The sequence below is a fragment of the Gracilinanus agilis genome, chromosome 3, assembly GCF_016433145.1.
Source record: "Gracilinanus agilis isolate LMUSP501 chromosome 3, AgileGrace, whole genome shotgun sequence".
NCBI lineage: Eukaryota > Metazoa > Chordata > Mammalia > Didelphimorphia > Didelphidae > Gracilinanus > Gracilinanus agilis.
In genome coordinates, this window is record NC_058132.1 from 19,995,690 (window position 1) to 20,020,044 (window position 24,355).

A 24,355-nucleotide genomic window follows, 5' to 3' on the forward strand; every position below is an offset into this window, starting at 1 on the left:
TTAACCAAAGTGTTGGCTCCAACTAGACAAATAAGAGATTCCCTTTCCCAATTACTAACTCAAGGAGAACAAAGAATTCCCTTTTACAAGTGGTATGTTTAGCCAGAGTTCCACCAATGCAGACTCTTCCTAAAGCTCTGGTCAATCACCCAGCAAGCCTCTCCAGAACTGATTCCAGGAAGAGTTGACTGCCTCCAAGAATCTCTCTTTAGCTCAGCTCACCAATGCAGAGTGAATCTGTCCTTGGTCTTGGCCTTTTATCCCCCCTTTTTCCATGTCACTTCCTGTCTCTTCTCCTTTTCACGGGAACTAGTTGCAGTCTCCCAATTTACCTAGCACTGCCCAAGGAGGAACACAAGTTTCTGTTTGGATTGAGTTAAAAGGGTAGAGCTCTCTAAGTACCTAATTGAGTTAAGATAAAAAAAAAATTTCCTTTCACAACTCCATATCCTTGTTGGTTCTTTCACTCCAGTATTAGTTTTGTGGAATTATTCCAAAATTTGTTGGAAATTTCTCATGGTGGTTTCAAGTTTTGCCTGCTTCTTCTCTGCCATCTTGGTTCTGCCTTGTCTTTCCATCATTCTTTTTGTTCAAGAATATAGCTAAAGAGTACTCATTCAGAGGAGAGAGGTGTGAGGCAGAAGAGATAGGGCAAATATGAAGCTGTAACTGACATAGTGACAGTTATATCAGGGCTTAAAGCAAATAATTGTTTAAATTCTTCCACAAATGTGGAACAGACACTACTTTCTTCAGAGGTGTGATGTGAGCCTAAAAAGGGAAAATAATGGCAGTGTCCATTTTAGGACTAGGAGTGATTGCCCCTGGATCATAGTTTCTTAACCTGTGAAATGAAGGGACTGAATTAAATGGCTTCTGAGATCTCTTATAGCTCAGTGGAGTGACTTGCCTAAGGTCACAGAAGGGCAAAATAAGAACTAGGATTTGAATCCAAGTTCTCTTCCTCAAAATCCAGCATTCTTTTCAGAGTTCCATGACCTCACGGTCATTAAGATATAGATAAAGCTAAGACCATCTTCCTTTGTTTATCTTGAGTTAGGCTTAAGACCGAAAAAATCACAAGGAAGGTTGAAACCTATAATCTCATAGAAAAGGCACAAACACAATGTTATGGCCACCTAGTCTGGAAGCAAAGAGTGAACTTAAAAATGCAACTAAGTGTGGCTATTAGCATCTTAGTTTGAGTTTTATATCTTGCCACTTTCTTCCTTTCATTAAATAAATCATTACTAGGCGTGACTCTCTGGGTGGGAGAAGAAAGTGGGACATAAAAGGTTTCCTCCCCTGCCTTCCACCCAATAAGTTAATTAGACCAAGGTGTGTCTACATCTTTAAGGAAACCACACCTGACCCTAACCCCTAGCCGGTACCACCATCTACAGACAAAAACCAGAAATACAAGTAAGTTAATAATTAAATTTAAACATGATTAAAAAAACATTCAAAATGGTTTTTAATAGCACTTCCCAAGCTGGAAATATGTTGTTTCTTTGCTATTTAAAATGGCTCATAATTCCAGAGAACATTTCAAAGTGGCTCTATATAGCAATAGGCTTAGTATTTTATGTATTCTTCCATAAGAAGAAACAAGATAATTGTTTGAATACAGAGCTGAATCAAAAGCTCAAATTTGAAAGTAACTCGAATAATCTTGAAATACAACTGGAAAATGTTATGGAGGAGAGTTTGGGGGAGCTCAAAGCTTTCATGAAAAGCATTGAAAAGAGCTTAAAAAAACCCCAGAGTAAGAGAGATTGATCTCTCTATACTTTCTCATCATCAGAGCCTATTCAGTCTCTGTCCCATCTGATGAATCTGAGGAGGGGTAGGAACCTTAATGAGTACGGAGGTGAATTTCAAGCCTTTTCAGATCCCATTGTCTTGTTGATGTTAACTATTCCAAGTTTGCTCCCCTCCAAAATAGTGAAGAAGCTTGTAATGCAGCCATCAGAATTGGGAAAATAAATTGGAGAAAAGGACTCTGGAATTCAGTGCCTGTATCCTGTCACATATATTGTATTTGCTGATTGTTTTAAGATTTAATTTTGGTTTTTAAGTTCACATATTTCATTTCACTACGTCATTTTAAGCTACTGTGTTTTGGCTATTAGCTATATGTTCTGTTATATGATCTTTATTTGTACCTTTCTCCTATGACTGTACTGAAGAACATATCATTGTCAAAGCCCATAAACATCTTGCACAAACCTGGCAAAACAGTAAGTCCTTAGGGATACTGAGTTTGTCACCTTATCCATTGAGATTACATGTTGCTTATACAATCTTTTGTTCAGTTTTGCATTTGTTAATTGGCACATAGATGATGGACTCCATCAAACTGGTTTCAACCTGTATACAAGCTTTGGAGAATTTAATGACCTAAGACTTTAAATTGATTTTAAGGGGTCTTCAGACATGCTTTTAAAATATCTAGTAGCATCAATACCTCTGACTGATTATTTGATTTCCTTTGTAATAAGGGGTAAACTGGATGATATTAGGGGAGCTGGTGGTACCAGTGAGTCACCTAGCCCGGGGAGCCTACACCTACAGTGTTAGTTGATTTGAGACAGCCAGGGATGTGTATGCCTGAGCTGAGATGCCCAGTCAATCTCCCTGCTGTCTGTTGGCTCCTTTAAGGTGGAGAGTGTGGAGATCCTCCCTGCTGGAATGAAAGCAGTAACCAACAGGAAGTGAAGCTGACACACTTCCTGAATAAAATGGATGCCTGGCCAATACTCCCTCTGAAGTATAATAAGGGGATAAAACAAATGGATGGGGTTTTGTGGTCAGGAGGTAGGAAAGGAGGGTGCAATAATGGAGGTAGGAAATTGAGGTGGTAGGAGGTGTAAGGGAATGGCTGAGTTTAGGGAAATATAAGCATAAAGAACGGCAAAGGGGAGAGGATGAGGTAGGTGGGCAGGCAGACACAGACAGGGTACACGGACTTGAGACGGAGGACAATGAAGGGAAACAGGCTGAACCTTTCAGGTAGGAAGGGCACTTCTACAGACAAAGGTTAAGGCCAGCCAGAAATGATTTGAAACTAACTTGAGGGCTTTCTAGTCAATTTCACAGGTTCACAAAGGAAGTGTCCCAAGGCTCTTCCCTGTCTGTGAAATAGAAGAGCTTATTCAGAGGAAGTACAGGGATCACCACTTCCTTCAAGATGGACACCTCCAACTCCCCTTAGGACCCAGAAACTATTCCTTTCTCTCCTTATCCCTCCTTTATCATTCAACCAATGATTTTAGCAAAGGTTTGATTAAATGACAACAGGGTTTATTGAGTTGGCAGGGTTGATTATAAAGGACAGAGGGATACAAGGTTTCTCTAACAACCACCTAGGGAGATGCTTCAGGTGGGGGAGGGACACATGAATGGGAGACTGAGAAAGGGTCTGCCTTCACTCAATCCCAGGAGGTTTGGTTGCCTTTAAGGTTAGAAAAGTTGCACATAGTGAATCAGGAGATAATTTGTATCAAGGGTAAGCCCTACTTGACTACAGGAAAAACCTAAGTCTTCAAAATTTGATTGCTACCACCCAAATCCACCCTTCTCCCAAAACCCACAGGAAATCAGAAAGGGAAATGGTGATTGGAATAGGGAAGGTCAGGGAGATCCAGATGAATTAGCTAGGCTACAAAATCTCAAGAGAAAAGGTATAGAATCAAGGCCAGGTTTCAGCCCCAAGACCGAGCTCAGTTGACCCTCCTACTCTGACCGAGCCTCCAGGATCAACTGCCTCTAGTCAGGGTTCTAAACCCTTCTTAACTGCCAGAAATTCTTCAGTTAGCCTTTTGCAGGGTTGTTTGCATCTTTGCACTACAGAAACCAGGTGGTTGCTATCTTCCCTCTCTATAGCCCCTTAGCTCTGGATGATGTTATGAATAACTATAGAAGCTCACAGTATCAGGCTAAGGGTTTATTTAAATGCAGGAGGGAAAACTGAGGAAAGAGGGTTAGGATCTGGAGAAGCTGTTGCTAAGGGTGACTGGCCAGTGTTGGCTGAGGGCCTCAGAAGGTAAGATCAGGCTGAGGGAACCAGCCCCTCAGCCAGGGATAATTTTCACTGCCCTGATGTTAAGTGGTTCACCAGCTAGACAGATGAGGTTGATGATTTGGTTTAGGGGTGTCCCTGTGGCTAGGCTGACCTAAACTAATTCCTGTCCACGTTCCATAACCCAACCTCCCTTCCACCTCCCTGGTGCCCAAGGGGTAGCTGGGTGTCTGGGTGAGGTCAAGGAAATCAGAACCCCCAGATTGGTTCTCCAGGGGATTTTATAGTCCCAGTTCTAACAGTCAGGTCTTGAGACTGGCCCTAGGTTGGCCAAAGTTCCATTCCCCTAACTGCCAGGATTGCCTAGGGTAATTTGGCAAATGCAAGAGATCTTGCATAAATACTGCATTACATCTTTGAGTTCTTTGTAATAAGTGGTAAGGGTCCATTTAGTAGCTGAAGAGAAGTGCAATGGCACTGTTGTATTTCCCTATCTTCACATTTATTAAAAATGTAATGGGGAGTAACTGGGTGGCTCAGTGGATTGAGAGCCAGGCCTAAGTTTAAATCTTGTCTCAGACACTTCCTAGCTGTGTGACCCTGGGCAAGTCACTTAACCTCCATTTACTTCCTAGACCTTACCATTCTTCTACCTTAGAGCCAATACATAGTAATGTCTCCAAGACGGAAGGTAAGTGTTTAAAAACAATGTAATGGATGAGACATATTGGAGACAGGTTTTTTACACTGTTATTTTCCCAAGAGGCTTAGTTACCTTGATATGGGTTATCATCTCATCCGGGAGGTGGGAAGGATTTTTCTTGTGAAGCCTAGTAGCTTTGAAATGGTTTTATTTTATTTGTAACTCTTCAGCTTAGTCTATCCTTCCACAAGAACAATTTAGATTCTTGGTGACATTTTAGATCTAAAAGGTTTTCATCAGTAGTATAGAAGTTTGTGCTTTTCTGGGCTCCTCTGCCATATTTTGGAATGATGGTAGTAATAGATTTTACTAAAAATATCTAAGCCAAGATTGAAAGATTTACTAGATCTGTAGAACTTTTGACAAATATCCATGAGCTTCAAAGGTTTTTTTTTAAATGTCACACGGCAGCTCATGTGAATCCTATATGATAAGGGTTTGTTTGTTATTGTCACTTAAATGTATTCTTACGATTTTGGTACTTCTTGAATGTGAATTAGCTGTTATGCCACTGTTTTTGAAAAGTTGTTACTTGCAAAAATCATTTGCATGCACACTGTGAATCATGGCCAAGTTAAGAAGTTAATGGATCCCATTTTTAGGTGAGAAAACGTATTCTGCCTCTCCTTGGGCAAACACAATGTGTCACAGATTGTGAAATACATATATATTTTTAAATTTTATTATTGTTTTTTCTTGTATGTGCATTAGAGTATTTGATATTTCTTTTTTCTCTCATTTTTTGTACTGGAAGCGCATTACCAATAATAATTTTTAAACAAATTTTGCAGTAATATAATTTTAAAATATATATTTTGTAATATTAATGCATATCCAAAAGCTTTAGACTATGGAAAGCTGCCATTTATTGACAAATGTTATGGGACTGTGATTTAATATTTGTGCCTGATTCCAGGAGAAGGGAACAAAAGAGCCATTGCAGTGTCAAGGAGAGCATAAAAGAGCCATAATACAGTGCCAAGAAGCACAAGGTCAAGGAGACCAACCAATCCTGTTGGTATTGATGAGAATTTGCACAGTGCCTAGAAGCACAAGGTCAAAAAGGACCAAACCAATCCCAGTGGGATGATGAAAAACTGTGCCAATACAGAGGGATTGTTTGAGGCTTGAGGTTGTTTGAGATACATCAGATGTAGGCCTTCCCCATGCCACATTTGGACAAGTACCAACGTTTGGCTATTATCCTGTCTCCACCTATCCCTGAGAGTGAAGGTAAAATCAGGCCAGGGAATGACACTTCCCTTTCACAAAAAAATCTAGTTGTTTTTTCTCTTTCACAGTATGGCAACTTCCTGTAGTTGTCTGCCAATGGGTAAGTGCAATATTACTGCATTTTGCCCTACAAACTTGTGGGACAGAATTTATTTTAATTGAACCCTAATATAAAGGCCTGTTATGAATTTATTCTTGTTTTACTCAGAAATTTTTATATACATAGATTTTTGATATTTTGATTCTGATTTTGAATTTTTTTCTTCCTCCTAAAGTTTAATCTTTTCTTCTATTTATTTTTCTTTTGATAATTGACTCATACACCACATAACTCAATCTTGTATCCTGAGTTGATCTGGGTGTTGGTCAACACACTCCTCAGGGGAGGGGGAAAGGAGGATTGTATGTATTTTCATAAAATTCACTATTTAAAATTTAATTTGAGGAAAATTTCAGGAAAAGAAGCTTGTTAACTTCTTGAATCCAGAAAATGAACTGTTTGGAGAAAAATGCCTGCAGAAACATACTGTATCAGAAGATCCAGAATGAACTTTGGGGTGCAAATGATTGAACCGAAGGGGGCAGAACAGTTATTTTGAATGTACACTCATGCCAAAAGGGACTGCCCCCTAATTGTTTTTTTGTCAATGCTCCTAGCAAACATTGGTTTTGCTTTCTCTTTTTTCTATTTTCCTCTTATCTCTAACTATTGTGGTTTCCTCTTAGAAGGTGAAATATTGTATGTACCTGTAGTTATAAGATTTTCAGGAGTACAAGATGATTATGTGAAATGATCCATTGGGGAGACTAGTCTTCCAAAGGATCACAGGGGGATCGTGAAGATGGGATTAACTCTCCCCTGCCCACTTTTAGATTTAATCAACCAGAAGCATATATACCCCACTTATCCTTAAGTATGGGGAAGTCTGTGACCATGTGTTGCTATACTGGGTGATGAATTAGAAACGACTAACTGCCCCCTGGGCAATCCTAAGCAAAACTAAAGCTACAATTGGTCCACGTAAAGTGGAAGGAATACACAGGAATTCATCCAAAGTGTCTTTAAAAGCAGTGGCAACTCCCTGTGAAGTCAGTTCTTCAGAGTTCAAGTTGGAGATGGAGCTGTAGTCTGGTGAAGGATCAAGCTTTGTGGACCTGAGACTCTGAAATTTGGTGAGACTGTTCTTGAATCTCTCCCTTTGAACTTCCACATGGGTGAGTGAAAAGGCTGACTCCTTTTCCTGGCTTTTCTGGAGGCACTAGCCTCTGGAGAGGCCCCTTGTCTCGGGAGTCCTTGTGGCTAGAACCCTTGCTTAATTTACCTCTGGGCCCCTCTTTGCTGGGGCCTCTGAAATCCTTCCTGGTTTGGAGGGGGCCAGAGTTATTGTCTACTCTCTCTCTCTCTCTGTTCTACTTTCACTCTTTCTCTTTTCAAAATAAAGAACCATAAAAAGTCATCCTGACTTGAGTAACATATTTTCAGTGACCACATTTTTATACATTTATTCTAGCCTTTATTTTTTAACCCTTACATTTGCCTCTTGCTTATGAAGGGAGCTGTGTCCTGTTCTTCTTTAGCCTGACAGTTTAACCTTAGGATGGCCCGAGTCCATATTAGTTGATATTTTGAGAGAAAAGGTGGACTTGGACAGCTCAAATGTTCCCTTATTACTTCATCAGTGGGGTGGGGTTTCTGTTCAGACCCAGAAATCAGTCAAATGCATCATGAGCCTGAGACCATGGATAGAATGGATTGAACAGTCAGGCTCAAGTCCCCAATCCCTTCCACATCTTTCCCATGCATTTTTATTCTATTTCTTTAAGATCTATATGTGCCAGCAAAAGACAGAAACAAGTACCATTGAACTAGAATGGCTAAAAAAACTGTAATAGATGAATGATGACAAATAGTGAAAAAGAATGAGAAGTATTAGGATCTCAGAGAAAAAAAATCTGTCATAATATTTTTTGCAAAGTATGAAATTTGGGGTGTTTAATGAGGGCTCCTCTGTGGGACAGTATATAAAGGCTGGGCCACAGCAAAAGGCCTTTCCTAGTTTTCTAGATAAGTGATCACCCTCCTGAGGAAAACACATACAACTTGAGCACATTCATCAGGTTTTTCTGCACTATGAATTCTCTGATATGAAGAGATGATCTCTGGCTGAAAGCCTTCCTATAAGGAATCCATCTGGAGCTGGTCTGTTCAGAAGACATTATCTCATATTGAACAAGCTCCAGACTCTCCATTTCAATGTCTTTCTTCATTCATGAGAAGAATAAGATTTCTATCCAAAAGGAATTTTCAGTTGGGAATAACAGATGATTGTTGCCTGAAGGCCTTACCACATTGATCATATTCCTACAGTTTCTCTCTAGTGTGGATTCTCTTATGTTAAATAAGTTAAAGTGGAAATTATAAGATCAGCCTCACTCATGAGTTTTCTCTCCGGTGGGGGTTTTCTGAAATGAAGCAACTAAGGAACTTCATGTGAAAGCCTATCTGAATTGATGACATGCATAAAGATTCTCTCCAATGTGGATGCTCTGATACCTAGCAAGATGACTCCTCATTGTGAAAGCCTTTCCACAGTCTTTACATTCATAAGGTTTCTCTCCAGTGTGGATTCTCAGATGTTCAGTAAGAGAGCCCCAATCTGTGAAATCTTTTCCACATTATGTACATTCATAAGGTCTCTCTACAGTGTGAATTCTCTGATGTTTACGAAGATCAGAGCTATTTCTAAAAGCCTTTCCACAGTGTTTACATTCATAAGGTTTCTCTCCAGTGTGGATTCTCTGATGTGCATCAAGAGAACCCCTCATTGTGAAAGCCTTTCCACAGTCTTTACATTCATAAGGTTTCTCTCCAGTGTGGATTCTCTGATGTGCAACAAGAGAACCCCGCATTGTGAAAGCCTTACCACAGTGTTTACATTCATAAGGTTTCTCTCCAGTGTGGATTCTCTGATGTGCACCAAGAGAAGCCCTCTCTGTAAAAGCCTTTCCACAGTCTTTACATTCATAAGGTTTCTCTCCAGTGTGGATTCTCTGATGTGCACCAAGAGAACCCCTCAATGTGAAAGTCTTTCCACATTGTTTACATTCATAAGGTTTCTCTCCAGTATGGATTGCCTGATGTGCAGCAAGATGGCCCCTCTGAGTGAAAGCCTTTCCACATTGTGTACATTCATAAGGTTTCTCTCCAGTGTGGATTCTCTGATGTGCACCAAGAGAGGCCCTCTCTGTGAAAGTCTTTCCACATTGTTTACATTCATAAGGTTTCTCTCCAGTGTGGATTGTCTGATGTGCAGCAAGATAGTTCCTCTGTGTGAAAGCCTTTCCACATTGTTTACATTCATAAGGTTTCTCTCCAGTGTGGACTCTCTGATGTGCCACAAGACGGTTCCTCCGTGGAAAAGCCTTTCCACACTGTTTGCATTCATAAGGTTTCTCTCCAGTGTGGATTCTCAGATGTCTGGCAAGATGGCCCTTCCGAGTGAAAGCCTGTCCACAGTGTGTACATTCATATGGTTTCTCTCCAGTGTGGATTCTCTCATGTCTGGCAAGATTACTCCTCACTGTAAAAGCCTTTCCACACTGTTTACATTCATAAGGTTTCTCTCCAGAGTGGATTATTTGATGAGAACCAAGCTCAGAGTTTTGACTGAAAGGTCTCCCAACTTCATTATTCACAGAAAGCATCTGTATACATTTACTTTTTGGATGTCTAATGAGGTCTAAACTCCAGTTGAAGGCCATTCCCCCTAGGTTACCTTGATACACGAGCATTTCAGGAGGTTTCTCTTGCAACTGTATAAATCCTACTTCTTCAGGAAAGCATGTGCTGTACTCACTATCCTGAGAACATTCATTTCCTAAGGTCAATTTCATATACTGATTTAGGACTGAATATTGGCTGAATTTCTCTGCAGTTTCATCAGATTCATAGTCACTCATTGGATTTTTATTTACCTTAATATCAGAGTCACAGACTTCTCTCAAAATAAAGTCACAAGGACCCTCATTCATGCATCTTTCGGGGCCAGAACCTTCTGCAAAAAGGCTCAGGTTGGTACACATCTCCTTCACTTCAAAATTAGTCTCTGCCTCTGAAGAAAACAAAGTATGATATAAACATAGAAGAAAGGAGGATGTGTGTGCGCGCACACACACACACACACACACACACACACACACACACACGGAAATATAAGTTCTTTCCTCTGATGACAGAAAGTAAATGGATTTTTATTCCATTTCCCCAGGCCTAAAGGAGTTTTCAAATCTAAACAAGCAAAATCAGTCTTTGGATACAGCATTTGGTCGTAACTGCAAGATGGATGATATTAGAAATATTTTCACATACAAAAACATTGAAACCTCTTAACAGACCTCTGACACAGGCAGGCTCAAGATTCTTATCACACTTTGCAACTCGTCATGAGTAAAGAATGGAAGAGTGATCTGACCAACTTCCTTGCAATTAGACTACAACTCAAACCCCATGCCCGAGCATGCTTTGTCTATTGTATTGAAAAGTCTTTCTTTATTGCCCTTTCTATCTTTCCTTTAAAAATCAATCGTTGATTATTCTTATAATTTTGTCAATCTCTGGTAACCTTACAGATATTCTGTTCTCACCATTTTATAGGCATGATCACATGGTCAATCTTGCTAAATTTTATATGATAAGCTGAGAAACGACTTCACTCTTTTTAACTCATGCAGTAATTCTCAAAGTTGAATATAAGTTTTCTTTTTTTCTCTACAGATGAAAGATATTTTACCATTTAGTGCAGACATGCTAAATATTTATCTTATTTTGTGATCTACCATATATTACACCTCATACTCTATATTAAGTCCATCATCCATCTCTCAGGAAATGAATAGCTTGATTCTGTGTTGGCCTGCCAGTCCCCAAGCTAGTACTCCTTTTATTACCACAGATAAAAGTCTTTTGGGGTAATAGCCCTTATGCACCTGCTTTCCCCTGACTCACCTGGAAAGGAGCTCCATTGGCCTTTTTGCTCTAGCAGCCATGGTGATGCCTCTTGCTGAAAACAGGTGATAAAATTTTCTCTGGGAACTGTAAGCCCTGGAAATAAGGAAGAAGGAAGGGATCAGGAGAGAAAAATAAAAAAAATTTGATAACAGAAAGAGGGCATGCAAGTAAAGCCTACAGAATTGTTTTTGTTGTATTCCCTGTTTGGACATTTGCAGGAGGGCAGAGATCATGAAATACATTTTCAATTAGAAAATTTCATCTTGATTTACCTTTTATAATAGGAAGATAGGCACATTCCACAACCTCCATTATCTAGAAATTAAAGGCAGTTGGTAGTGAAAGATTAAGAGGTCGGAACTTGGAGTAACTGGGTAAGTAGGTTCCTTGGGCAAGTTATTTAACTTCTGTTAACCTCAGTTACCTCAATTATAAAATGAGGACAATAAGAGTATCAAATTCACAGGGATATTGTGAAATTAATGACAATTATGAACTCATTTACCCAGTACAGGACATAGAAGGAGTATTTTAAAAATGCTTATTCTCTTCCTTTCTATTCCATACATCTGGCATGGAATTTGGGGGAAGAATAAAGAAGGAATAAGGTTAAATTTACTAGACAAGGCAGAATTAGAGGCTTTGAGCTATAGTTTTATACTTTTTAAAATTTTATTTCCATATTTTTTATTTTTATAAGCGAATATAAAACCACAACCTCAAAACAAAAACCCAAATAAACAAGTGAAAAGTTTTATGCTTTCATCTAAATTTCAATTCCAACAGCTCTTTCTCTGGAGGCATTCTTTGTCATAAGTCCCTCAGAATTGTACTGGATTATTGTATTGCTAAGAGTAGCCTGAGCTATAAGAGTTGAACATTCCACAATATTTCTGTTACTGTGTACATTATTCACCTGGTTCTGCTTATTTCACTCTGCATCAGTTCATGTGGGTTTTTCCAGCTCTCTCTGAAATCATCCTATTCATCATGTCTTAAAGCACAATACAGTTCCATCACTACTATATACCACAATCTGTTCAGTCATTCGTCAACTGATAGACATCCCTTCAATTTTTAATTCTTTGCTACCACCAAAAGAGGATTTACAAATATTTTGGTACATGAAGTCCCTTTCCCCTTTTTTTCTGATCTCTTTTGGGTAAAGACCTAGTATTGATATTACTGGATCAAAAGGTGTGCACTGTTTTGTAGCTCTTTTGGAGTAATTTCAAATTGCTCTACAAAATAGATGGATCAGTTCACAACTCCATCAGCAGGGAATTAAATTTACCAATTTTGCCATGTCCCCTCCAACCTTTGTCACTTTTCTTTACTATTGCCATATTGACCAATCTGTTAGTGGTGATGTGATACTTCAGAGTTCCTTTAATTTACTTCTCTAATCAAGAGGGATTTAGAACACTTCTTCATATGATTATTGATAGCTTTAATTTCTTGATCTGAAAATTGTTTATTTATAACCTTTCACCATTTATGAATTGGGGATGACTTGAAGTTTCATAAATATGACTTAGTTCTTCATATATTTGAGAAATGAGTTCAGAGAAATCTGTTATAAAACATTTTTTTCCAATTGTTGTTTCTCTTGTAATCTTGGTTACATTGGTATTGTTTGTACAAAAAAGTTTAAATTTAATATAGTAAAAATAATTCATTTCATATCATGTAATGTTCTCTATTTCATTTGGTCATAAATTCTTCCCTTGTCCAATAGATCTGACAGGTAAACAAGCATATGTTCCCTGAATTTACTTATAATATCACCCTGTATGTCTAAATCATATGCCCATTTTGATCATATCTTGATATAGGGTATGGGCTATTTGTTTATACCTAATTTTTGCCATACTGTTTTGCAGTTTTTGTCAAATACTAAGCTCTTATCCCCAAAGCGGGAATCGTTGGGTTTATCAATTAGATTCCTGAGGCCATTTGCCTCTAGTCTATTCCACTGATCCACCCTTCTATTTCTTAACCAGTACCAGTTTGTTTTCATGATTGTTTTACACTACACTTTTTCATCGGGTACTGCCAGAATACCATGCAAATTAATTAATTAATATTAATTCCCTTGATATTCTTGATCTTTTTTTCTCCCAGATGAATTTTATTATTTTTTTCTAGTTTTACAAAAGTTCTTTGGTAGTTTCATTGGTATGGCTCTGAATAAATAAAATAATCTAGGTAGAAATAATTTTTATTATAATAGCTTGGCCTACATATGAGGAATTAATGTTTTCCCAATTGTTTAGATTTGGCTTAATTTGAGTGAAAAATGTTTTTAACTGTTAAAAAATAATTCCAATGTTTGTCTTGGCAAATAGACTGCCAGGTATTTTATACTGTCGAGTTATTTTATCTTATTTTTTTAAACTCTTTACCTTCCATCTTAGAATTAATACTGGGTATTGGTTCTAAGGCAGAAGAGTGGTAAGGTCTAGACAATGAGGGTTAAGTGACTTGCCCAGGGTCACACAGCTGGAAAGTGTCTGAGGCCAAATTTGAACCCAGGATCTCCTGTCTCTGGGTGGCTCTCAATCCACTGAATCACCCAGTTGCCCCCTTGAGTTAGTGTAAATGACATTTCTTTGTCTAATTCTTGCTGCTAGACTTTTGTTGGAAATCTACAGAAATGCTGATGATTTATGAGGGCTTACATTGCATCATATAACCTTGCTAAAATTATTACTTATTTCAACCATTTTTTAGTTGTGTAGAATTTTCTAAGTATAGCATCATATCATCTGCAAAGAGTGATAGTTTAGTTGCCTTACTGCTTACTTAATTTTCAATTCTTTTTCTTCTCTCATTGCTAAAGCTCACATTTCTAGTACAATATTAAATAACAGTAGTGATAATGGGTATTCTTACTTCAATCTCTCCATAAACACACATAAACAATTTGACCTTATTGTGTCCTATAATCCTGGTTTTCAGCAATTTTCATTTCTGATGGCATCATTACCTGTGAGCTGGGTGCTCCAAAAGCTGCTGATTCAGTCTCCTCTAGGAACTGCTGATGGCTTGCAGGACTCAAAGAACTGGGAGTTACTTTGCCCTGGGACTAAGGGCTTCACCACAGGTTTGAAGCAGCAAAGTAACTTTGGGGTCTCACTGCAGCCTTGTGCCAGGCCTTTGGAATTCAAGGGATGTATGTGGGATGTATTAATGAAGGCTTCAGAAAGGTCCGGTAGCGCTAAAAGACTGCCTGCCCTTTAATCCAGCCATACCACTGCTGGGTTTGTACCTCAAAGAGATCATAGGGGAAAAGACTTGTACAAAAATATTCATAGCCACACTCTTTGTGGTGGCAAAAAATTGGAAAATGAGGGGATGCCCTTCGATTGGGGAATGGCTAAACAAATTGTGGTGTCTATTTGTGATGGAATACTATTGTGCTAAAAAGATAATGAACTGGAGGAATTCCATGTGAACTGGAAAGACCTCCAGGAACTGATGCAAAGTGAAAGGAGCAGAAGCAGGAGAACATTATACACAGAGACTGATACACCGTGGTATAAACCAATGTAATGGACTTCTCTACTAGCAGCAATGAAATGACTCAGGATGACTCTGAGGGACTTAGGAGAAAGAATGCTATCCACATTCAGAGGAAGAACTCTGGGAGTGGAAACAGAAGAAAAACAATTGCCTGATCACACGGGTTGTTGGGGAAATGATTGGGGATGTAGACTATAAACCAGTGATGGGCAAACTACAGCCTGTGGGCCAGATGCAGCCCCCTGAAATGTCCTCTCTGGCCCTAGAACATTATTCCTAATCTGACGAATACAATGAGTAGGATACAATACAATGAAACTTCGAAAAAATTGCCTTAGAAACAGACTGACAGATGAGCATTTCCTTTCTTTTGGCCCCCTCTTTAAAAAGTTTGCTCATCACTGGTCTAAACAATCACCCTAGTGCAAATATCAATAATATGGAAATAGGTCTTGATCAATGACACATGTAAAACCCAGTGGAATTGCGCGTTGGCTACAGGAGGGGATTGGGGGGAGGGAAAGAACATGAATCTTGAAACCATGGAAAAATACCCTAAATTAAATAATTAAAAAAAGATTTCAAAGATCAAAAAAAGAAAAAAAAAGAAAGGTCCCATGGTCTCAAAGTTGGCTTGTTCCCAGGTACCAGACCTGGTGCAGTAGGTAGGGAGATGGGGGTGGAACTTCTTTCAGTTCCCTTTTATTCCCAGAAATAGAGCCTTTCTGCTTACCTTTCAAGTTGTTTTCCTTAGGAAACTCACCTTACTCTGACATTTGTTCATTCTGGAATTTTAGAAGCACTTAAAGTTCCTTTGCTATTCTCAGGGTTGTTCCAGCTGTTGCTTCTGCTATGCCACCACCTTCTTCTGTCAGTCTCCCCAATTAATTATTATTATTATTATTCTTTTAAACCCTTACCTTCTGTCTTAGAACCATTACTGTGTATTGGTTCCAAGGCAGTAGAGCATTAAGGGCTAGGCAAAGGGGATCGAGTGACTTGCCCAGGGTCACACAGCTAGGAAGTGTCTGAGGTCAAATTTGAACCTAGGACCTCCCATCTCTAGGTCTGGTTCTCAATCCACTGAGTAACCCAGCTGCCCCCTCTACTGATCAATACTCTATTTTGTTTGTTTCTTAATAAATTTATTTAGAATAGTTTTTCCACAGTTACCATGTTTCATGATTTTTCCTACCTGTCCTTCGTCATCTCTCCTGAAGCTGACAAGCAATTCTATTGGGCTATACATGTATCACTGTTCAAAATCTATTTCCCTATTATTCATCTTTGCAATAGAGTGCTCTTTTAAAGTCAAAACTCCAATCATATCCCCATCAAAACACATGATCAATCATGTTTTTCTTCTGTGTTTCTACTCCCACAGTTCTTTCTGTGGATGTGGAGAGCGTTCTTTCTCACAAGTCCCTCGGGATTGTCCTGAATCATTACAAGTAGCAAAGCCTATTAAATTCAACCATTGCAGAATGTTTCACTTTCAGTGTACAATGTTCTCCAGGTTCTGCTACTTTCCCTCTGCATCAATTCCTTTCCAATTCACATGGAATTCCTTAATTCATCATCCTTTCAGCACAATAGTATTCCATCACCAGCAGATACCACAATTTGTTCAGCCATTCCCCATTTGAGGGAAGCCCCTCATGTTCCAATTTTTTGCCACTACAAAGAGCACAGTATGCATTCTTTTAAAGCTCTCTGGGCATAATTTGAAATTGCCTTCTAGAATGTTGGATCAAATCAAAACTCTATCAGCAATGCATTAGCATCCCAATTTTGCCACATCCCCACCAACATTCATCATTTTCCTTTGCTGTCATATTAGACAATCTGCTAGGTATGGGGTGGCACCTCAGAGTTGTTTTTATTTGCACTTCTCTAATCAGGAGGGAATTAGAACACTTTTTCATGTGATAATTGATGGGTTTGATTTCTTCATCTGAAAACTGCCTATTCATATCCCTTGATCATTTTTCAATTGGGGAATGGATTGATTTTTTTTGTAAATTTGACTTAGTTGCTCATATATTTGGGAAATTAAAACTTTTTCAAGAGTTTTGTTATAAAACTTTTTTTAGTTTGTTACTTTACTTTTAATTTTGGTTGCATTGGTTTTGTTTACACAATACCTTTTTAATTTAATATAATCAAAATCATTCATTTAACATTTTTAATGTACTCTATCTCTTGCTTGGTCTTAAATTCCTTCCTTTCCCACAGATCTGACAGGTATACTATTCTATGTTCACCTAATTTATTTATGATTCTTTCTCTATATTTAAGTCATTTACCCATTTTGAATTTATCTGTGAGATGTTGATCTAGACCTAATTTTTGCCACACTGTTTTCCAATTTTCCTAACAGTTTTTGGTCAAATAGTGAGTTCTTGTTCCAAAAGCTAGGTTTTTTTGTATATCAAACACTAGTTTGGTATATCAAACACAGAGATCATTTACCCCAAGTTTATTCCATTAATCTACACTTTTGTCCCTTAGCCAGTACCATATTGTTTTGATGAGTACTGCTTTACAGTATAGTTTAAGATCTGGTACTGCTAGGCCACCATCCTTCACTTTTTTTTTTCATTATTTCCCTTGATATTTATCTTTTGTTCTTCCAGATGAACTTTGTTATAGTTTTTTTCTAGTTCTATAAAAAAGTTTCTTGGGAGTTTGATAGGTATGGCACTGAATAAGTAAATTAATATGGGTAGAACTATCATTTTTATTATATTAGCACATCATACCCATTAGCAAATGTTATTCCAATTATTTAGATATAGTTTTAATAGTATGAAAAGTGTTTTGTAGTTGTGTTCATATAATTCCTATATTTGTCTTGGCAGATAGATTCCTAAATATTTTATATTGTTGAGTGATTTTAAATGGAGGTTTTCTCTTTCTTACTTGCTGCTGACTTTTGTTGGAAATATATAGAAATGCTCATGATTTATGTGCTTACTTTGTACCCTGCAACTTTGCTAAAGTTGTCAATTATTTCACTAGCTTTTCAGTTGATTTTCTAGGATTCTTTAAGCATACCATCATGTCATCTGCAAAGAATGATAGTTTTGATTAATACTTCTTAATAAGACATCCTTTCTAGAGACCAGACCAATCCCAAACAGGAAGGGGCTGCTTTGGCATGCAGAGAGTTCCCTTCAATGTCCATCTTCAAGGAAAAGCTGCCTGGGTATTAACAGACTTTGCACACAAAATTCAGGTCTAATTAGAGGCTGGACAAGATGACTTCTGAGAATAGCTTCAGAAATGTAAATTTGTAACATTGTTTTAAGTTTTCACCTGAAGCCACCTAAAACACAAGAGGAGCAAGAAAGCAAAGAACCAGCTTCCCATCAGAATTCAAAGACTTTTAAAAAAAAAAACATACAGGAGGAGAACCTTATGCAGAGATCAGCACTTTTGCTTTTTTAATCATTGACAAAGGCTTAAAGTCCTGCACATTTGGCATGGAATGAAGACATTCCCTTAATGGCAGATTCAGATTTAACAGAGGAAATGGTCCTTACCCACAGAGAGTAGATTCTGCACATTCTCCAGCATGACCTCCTTGTACAGCTCTTTCTGAAAATGATCCAACAGGCACCACTCGTCATGAGTGAAGTCCACAGCCACATCCTTGAATGTTATTGACCCCTAAACCAGCAGAAGTCACAAGATTTAGAGTTGAACCTTCAGAATTTAACCAGTCTAATCCTCATCAATCAAGTGCAAAAAACTAAAGCACAAGGGATTTACCCCAAACTCCACTTTAGAAGTGTCTTACTCTGAAATTCTTTTCCCTTATGGAATTAGGGAGAGAGCAAGTGCTCTATGAGGGAGGGAGGAGATCCTGTGGAGAAGAGAGAAGGTGATCTGAAATTCCTCCTCATTACAAGTGTCAGAATTGATCTGGTAAGAACACTTTTATGAATTTTGTGAGAAGGTAGCAAGTACTGCATATTCTCAGGGGGAAATATTACCAGCGATTAATGAGGAGAAAACAAAGAAAATTTCTCCAATTTCCTAAAAGGCTGAAATACTCTTATCTAGATGAAAGCATAAAGAGGATTCCATAGTTATATAGGATGAGACTCAGATTCTAGCTAAGTGAAGAAGAGTGTGGCAAAAACATTAGGTATGATATGCTTTAGCCAAGACACCCTGTCTTTGCTTTATGATAAATGTCATTTGTTACTGGAATATATTCAGTCATTTTATATTTAGTAATACAGAAAGAAGAGTAACTATAACGGGGAAAAAAGGGGCTGTTCACCTTTTAAAAATATAACATTTGATTAACTGGGGTTGGGGATTGAGCTCATTCTCCAGAAAGACATTGACAGTTTAATTAATGCCTAGAATTCTCAAGAGGCAGAATTTCTTCTTTTTTAATTAATTTATTAATCAACTGGTCATTTAATGTGGTCAGTTGACCCTCTCCACAATGTAAAAGAATGAAATGAAAACACACACACACACACACACACACACACACACACACACACACACACACACACACACACACACACACATATATCCCTGGTGACCTCATTACTCAGTCCCTTCCTTAGCATCCTCTTCAATCTCAGATTCATAAATAACCACTGAGGAAGGAGAATTAGGAGACCTCAACTCCTCCCTCATTACTTCATCACAGGAGAAGCAGGTCCTTGTCCATATAAGGAAGGTCCAAGCTTTCCCCAGCCTTGTGGCAGGCCTAGCACTCTCTCAAAGTGGGTCAAGGTTCACCATGGCTTGCCAGTCCTACCTTTAATCCAATTAGTTTAGCAAAAAAAGGGAGGTTCCAGCTAGTTTCATAACCTGGGGGTGAGGGTACAGCAGGCCTGATATTTTGGCCTTGGCCAGGCTAAAGAGAAATTTATTCCCCCAAAATATCACAATTCACCATTAGCACTTTAAAAGTTTGTTTATGAAAAACAAAGGATCTAAAGAGTCTCTACCTATGGAAACCCGGGGATTAAGGGACAAGAGAAGAAGTTAAGGGGCAACCTGAGGAATAACTCACAAGTCAGTGACCTGAACTAACAATAATATGCTACTTGGCAGGACTCTTCTACTTTTCCATACTGCTCCATGGAAAACCCAGGCTATCCTTGGTATTGGATGCTCTGTCCTTTCACTCTTTCTTCACCCATTCCCTACTTTTCAGCCTTGACTGGCCTGGCACACCCAGGGGAGGAATAGTGTGAAGAAAAGCTGAGTTTCCAAGCATGGGAGGACACAATTCCCCACCCTTCCATTATCCTCTGCACCCATCCAGGGGTTGTTCTCCCTTGCAATGGCTTTTTCCAACCCTATGACAACACCATGTAGATACCTTCTTGTGTTGTCTCGAGAGGAATGGGTCTGAGCTGCAATTCTTTGGGCCAGAACCAGCATTCCCTTTCACACAATAAAACTCTCTCCCACAACAGTAGCGAGGCAGAGATTAGACCCTGGAGCCAGGTCTGAGAGGAGAACTGCTCCTGACCTATCTGAAGGGCATTCTAAGAGTTCAGACAGGAAAGAGGAGGCCCAGGAAAAGGGCAGCCACCACCACTAGCAGAGGCAGTAAAAAGCCCTCATTCAGACATACCTAGAACCAGAAGGCAGAAAGATCTCAGCTCCAAAGAAAAGCAGAGAAATCTGGGCTCAAAGGGAAGAATGCAGAGAGACCTCAGTTCCAAGGAAAGAAGACAGTTTCTTGTTCGGAACTCATCTATACTATAATCTTAGTAGTTCCCACTACCCCACCTGTCCTGCCTCTGAAGCCCCAAGATCACAGATATCCTTCCAATGGCAACCAAGGCCAGGACCTTAGGATCCTTCCTGCCTCTTCACCACAAGCTCTGCCCTCTATTATCTGGAATGCCACTGCCACCAGAATCAGCACTTTTCAGTCTAGACTCCCACCAAGCATCTACAACACCCCAGGTCTTGGTATGCCACCTGGGGATTTTCAAGAGCTTTTCTTTTAGGGTTCTCTGTTTTCTGACTCCTCCTCATTAAAGATCCTGCCCTGAGCTGAGGTATGCCCATCCCTGAAGGGGTGATTTTTCTCTTAAGGGCTATTTTGGGTCAACTCCTGTCATGTCAGGGTATGTGGCTGTTACTATTTTTTCTCTATAATTTCTAGTGAGCCACATGCAGGGTCATAGAAAGAGGCCCACAAGGGATAGTTTTGTGACTCCAGCAGAGCTGAACTTCTTGAACTTGTGGCTTCTCCAGAGCTGAGGGAACTTTGTCTATACCTGGCTGTTTTCAGTGTCTTCTCAGAAGAGAACATCTGGGTGGGTCTACTGGACCTTATCCAAGGGGGCCAAGTGTTTGTTATTCAAGATCTCTAGAAAGGTTTACCTAGAGGGAAGTCCAAAGTAGTTCACTTGATTCAATGGCCTCAGGACCTCAAAGGCAGCCTGTACATTTGACATTATTCTCAAGTAAAGCAGTTGTTCCAAACTCTGGGTCCTGGAGGTCAGGAGCAGAGTCTGTGCCTGTGCCATCCCTGGCACTGTGGGACACACAGGCATCCCCCACTGACAGAGGGGGTCCCACTGCAGGATGGATGAAGAAATGACAGTGCTTGTGCCTGTCTGTCTGGAATCTGGGCCTGCTCATTCAGGCAGGGGCTACCAAAGCCCTGGAAAACCCCCAGAACCTGTTATATATAGGGGCAGCCGGGGGTGACCCTCCAGCTCAAACTGAGGGCAAGCAGTGATGGCAGCCCTGGAGGCTTGGGAAAGACAGAAGTCCTAGTTCTGCTGGATTCCACCTTAGGAGAGCTCAGCCAGCTCTGGGGATGGCCTGCACTCACCTGGGATGGGAGCCTCCGGGTTCTGGGGGCCATTCCCTCGGGCTCAGGGGTCTCTGCTGTGGCCAGACTCTGGTCCTTCAGGTGGGAGCCCCGAGGTGGGGAGACTTCTTCTTCCTACACCTGTGGGGAATTAGAGAGGGGGAGGGCTCAGAGGAACTCCCGGGCCCTTCCCCTGGCCTCAGGGGAGACTCTTCCCAACAGGGGGCAACGGGGAGCCTCAGGCTTGGAGAGGGCCTTGGACTGACCAGGAAGAAGCCTCCCCTCCCTCTCTGGGGCCATCTTTGCCTTCATTCAATTCAGAAGTTGCAATGGGTGGAAGGGATGCACTGAGGGGACTTCTTGGAAAAGTTGTTACTGAAAGGAGAGGCACTGCAGGGGAGGACTGGCTGGGGAGACTGTGTTGGCATTTCTTCAGTGTCCCAGATCCGAGCTCCTCGATGGCATGTGGGCACAGGCATGTGCCCCCTGACCAGGCTCACGCTGGCTTCTCCCCTTGGTCTGTTCTGACTTGAATGTCCCCTTTGGGGAAGGGTCGGCCCAGCCACCCCGCCCATCCCCGCCCTGTCACTGCACCCCCTCCCCGAGCTGCTTCCGGGCTCCCGTGGGGGCGGGGGGGGGGCATTCTCACGTCTGGGGGAGGGCAAAGCCCCACCAAGGCTCCTGTTCCAGGCAGCCGCCCCAGCGGGACACTTCCGTGTTTGTCCTTTTTGTATAATACTTTAAACGGAGGAGAGACGCGGAGACTCACACGTGAGACGTGGAAACACTCAGACATCCCGCTCGTCCCTCCACACTCACTGACACCCCGAAACACCGCCCTGCCGCACCTCTCTTCTTGCCCACGCGGAGAAGTTACCCCTCTTCTCCCACCCCCACCCCCCGCAACCCCAGCCTCAGTTACCCAGTACTGGTCCACCCGGGGCTTCTCGCTCCCGGGAGTTAGAGAGCACAAAGTCTCCTCGGCCAGAGCAGGGAATCCGGCCGCGCCAGTGCACTGACTCCCTCAAAGAAGAAAGGTCCAAGAATCGGGAACCATCATCACTCCAGGAGCGGAGACAGCCCTCATGAGATTCCCAGCATGCCCTGGGACGGCCACAGCGGGAGGTGCCAAGACTTCCGTGAAGTCATGACACCGGCATTCTGGGAAATGGGGTCTTCCAAAAGGGGAGGGCCAAGGCTTGCAGGAAGTCATGACACGGCATTCTGGGAAATGGAGTCCTTCCTTCACCCCCAACGTTTAGAGCCCTGGTGGGGGAGGGGCCATACACGAATTGTTCCCCAGCCTGGCTAGCTGCAGCCTTCTTCCCTCCCCCCATTTCCTTTCCAGCCCTGACCTGTATCTTCTCCATTAGACTGGAAGCTGCCTCAGGTTAGAGCTGGCACACAGCAGGTGTCTAATAAGTGTCTGTAGTTTGATTGATCACTCCCTGGATCTGTGATCCCCAAGCCTGGGGAGGAAGTGCTAGGATCCCCCTTCTGACGGAGGAGGAAACTGAGGCAGGGGGCAGCAGCTCTCTGCCCAGGCGCAGGCGCAGGCCCAAACCCCCTCCCACAGCTTCCCCTCCTCCAGAGATCTCTGAACATCCTGCTGCTCCTTCTGCTTTGAAGGGGGCACCCCAGGGGCTCCCCAAAGGAGGGGCCAACCCTGTACCCAGGTGGAGGAATCTGATGACTCAGGGGCTGCCCTCCTGGGCTCAAACCTGCCAGGTGGGGGGAGCCTGGCCAAGGCCCTCCCCCAACCTTTACCTCAGTTTCCCCCATTGTGACATCCAGAGAACAAGAGGTGAGCCTGGGGGCTGTGGGGAAGGCGGTCCAGAGTGGATCTGGGGGCAAACAGAGCCGGTTCCTCCGGGTGGGACTCTGGGCCTAAAGCCTGAGGCCTCTGGGCCAGCTCAGGAGGGTCTCCTTCAGCACCGCCCCCAGCCCAGGAGGCCCAAAGACCCTTCAGAGGCCTGGAGGAGGCCCAGGAACTCCCCTCCTGCCCTTGAGGAGGCCACAGAAGGCAGCAGCAGCTGCTGAGCCCGGATGGACAGAGGACAATCTGGGGGTGTCTGTGTGTCTGTCTGCAGGGCTGCTGAGCTCAGGCTGTTCAGGCCTGTCTGACTCTTCCCCACTTTGGGGCTTTCTGGGCAGGGAGGCTGGGCGGCTTCGCCATGCTCTTCTGCAACCCATTTGTCAGGGGAGGAAACTGAGGCAAGCAGGCTAACGTGACTTGTCCAGGGTCCTTAGGGGGTGATCTCAGGCCTCCCTGACTCCAGCCTGAGCTCCAGCAGGCACAGAGGGATTAAAGGCCCTGGAAGGGAGGCTCTCCCTGAACAATTCTTCCTTTTCTGGCCTCAGGGCTGGGGCTGCTGCTCTGAATTCCTCTCTGCTGTCTCTGGGGGCCCAGGAGGAGACAATACCCAGGCCAGGGCTGGGACTGGGGGGTGGGCCTCCAGGCCCTTCCCTGGACCTCAGACTCTCCTTCCAGGCTTTGGGCCAGTCTAGGCTGAGCTGGGAGGGAGCCCTAAAGGGATGTCCAGATGGGGGAGGCCTCCAGGGAGGTGCCTGGAGGGTCCAGGGGGAGAGGAAGTAACTCTGAATAGGAACAGTCCTGGCCTCCATCTCTGCCTCCTTCTCTTGGGCCTCGGGGCCTCCCCCATCCTTCCCCAGAGATTAGGAGGAGCTCTTCCCTGTAGGCACCCCAGGCTGGGCCTCCAGAAGACTGGTTCCTGCCCTCCCCCAGCAGGAAGGCCTTTTCCCCATTGGGTCTCCTCTCAGGCCTTCAGACTCCCCATTCCAGCCCAGGCCTCCTATGCAGGGGGCTGCCCCCAGCAGGGCCTTCCTGGCCTCCCTCCTCCTCCCTGTCCCTCTCCCTCCCCACCACAAGCCCTGCCTTCTCCCAGCTCTCTCCCTGCCTTGTTCCCCTCCTTGTTTAAGCCTCCCCTTCTGTGTCACAGTCAGGAAGGAGTCTGGGCTCCAGAAGACCCAGAAGAGTTGGGAAGTGTCCAAGGCCACATTTGAACCCAGAACCTCGGCTCTCCAGGCCAAGCT

General features: G+C 42.1%; 1 protein-coding gene and 1 pseudogene across 1 annotated transcript in view; both read right to left on the bottom strand.

The window, feature by feature from the left end:
* LOC123240825 (leukocyte immunoglobulin-like receptor subfamily A member 2) overlaps positions 1-24,355 on the bottom strand; it is a 289,397-nt gene that overhangs the window by 223,009 nt on the left and 42,033 nt on the right. The window lies entirely within an intron of this gene.
* Positions 8,422-9,719, bottom strand: LOC123239060 (annotated as a pseudogene).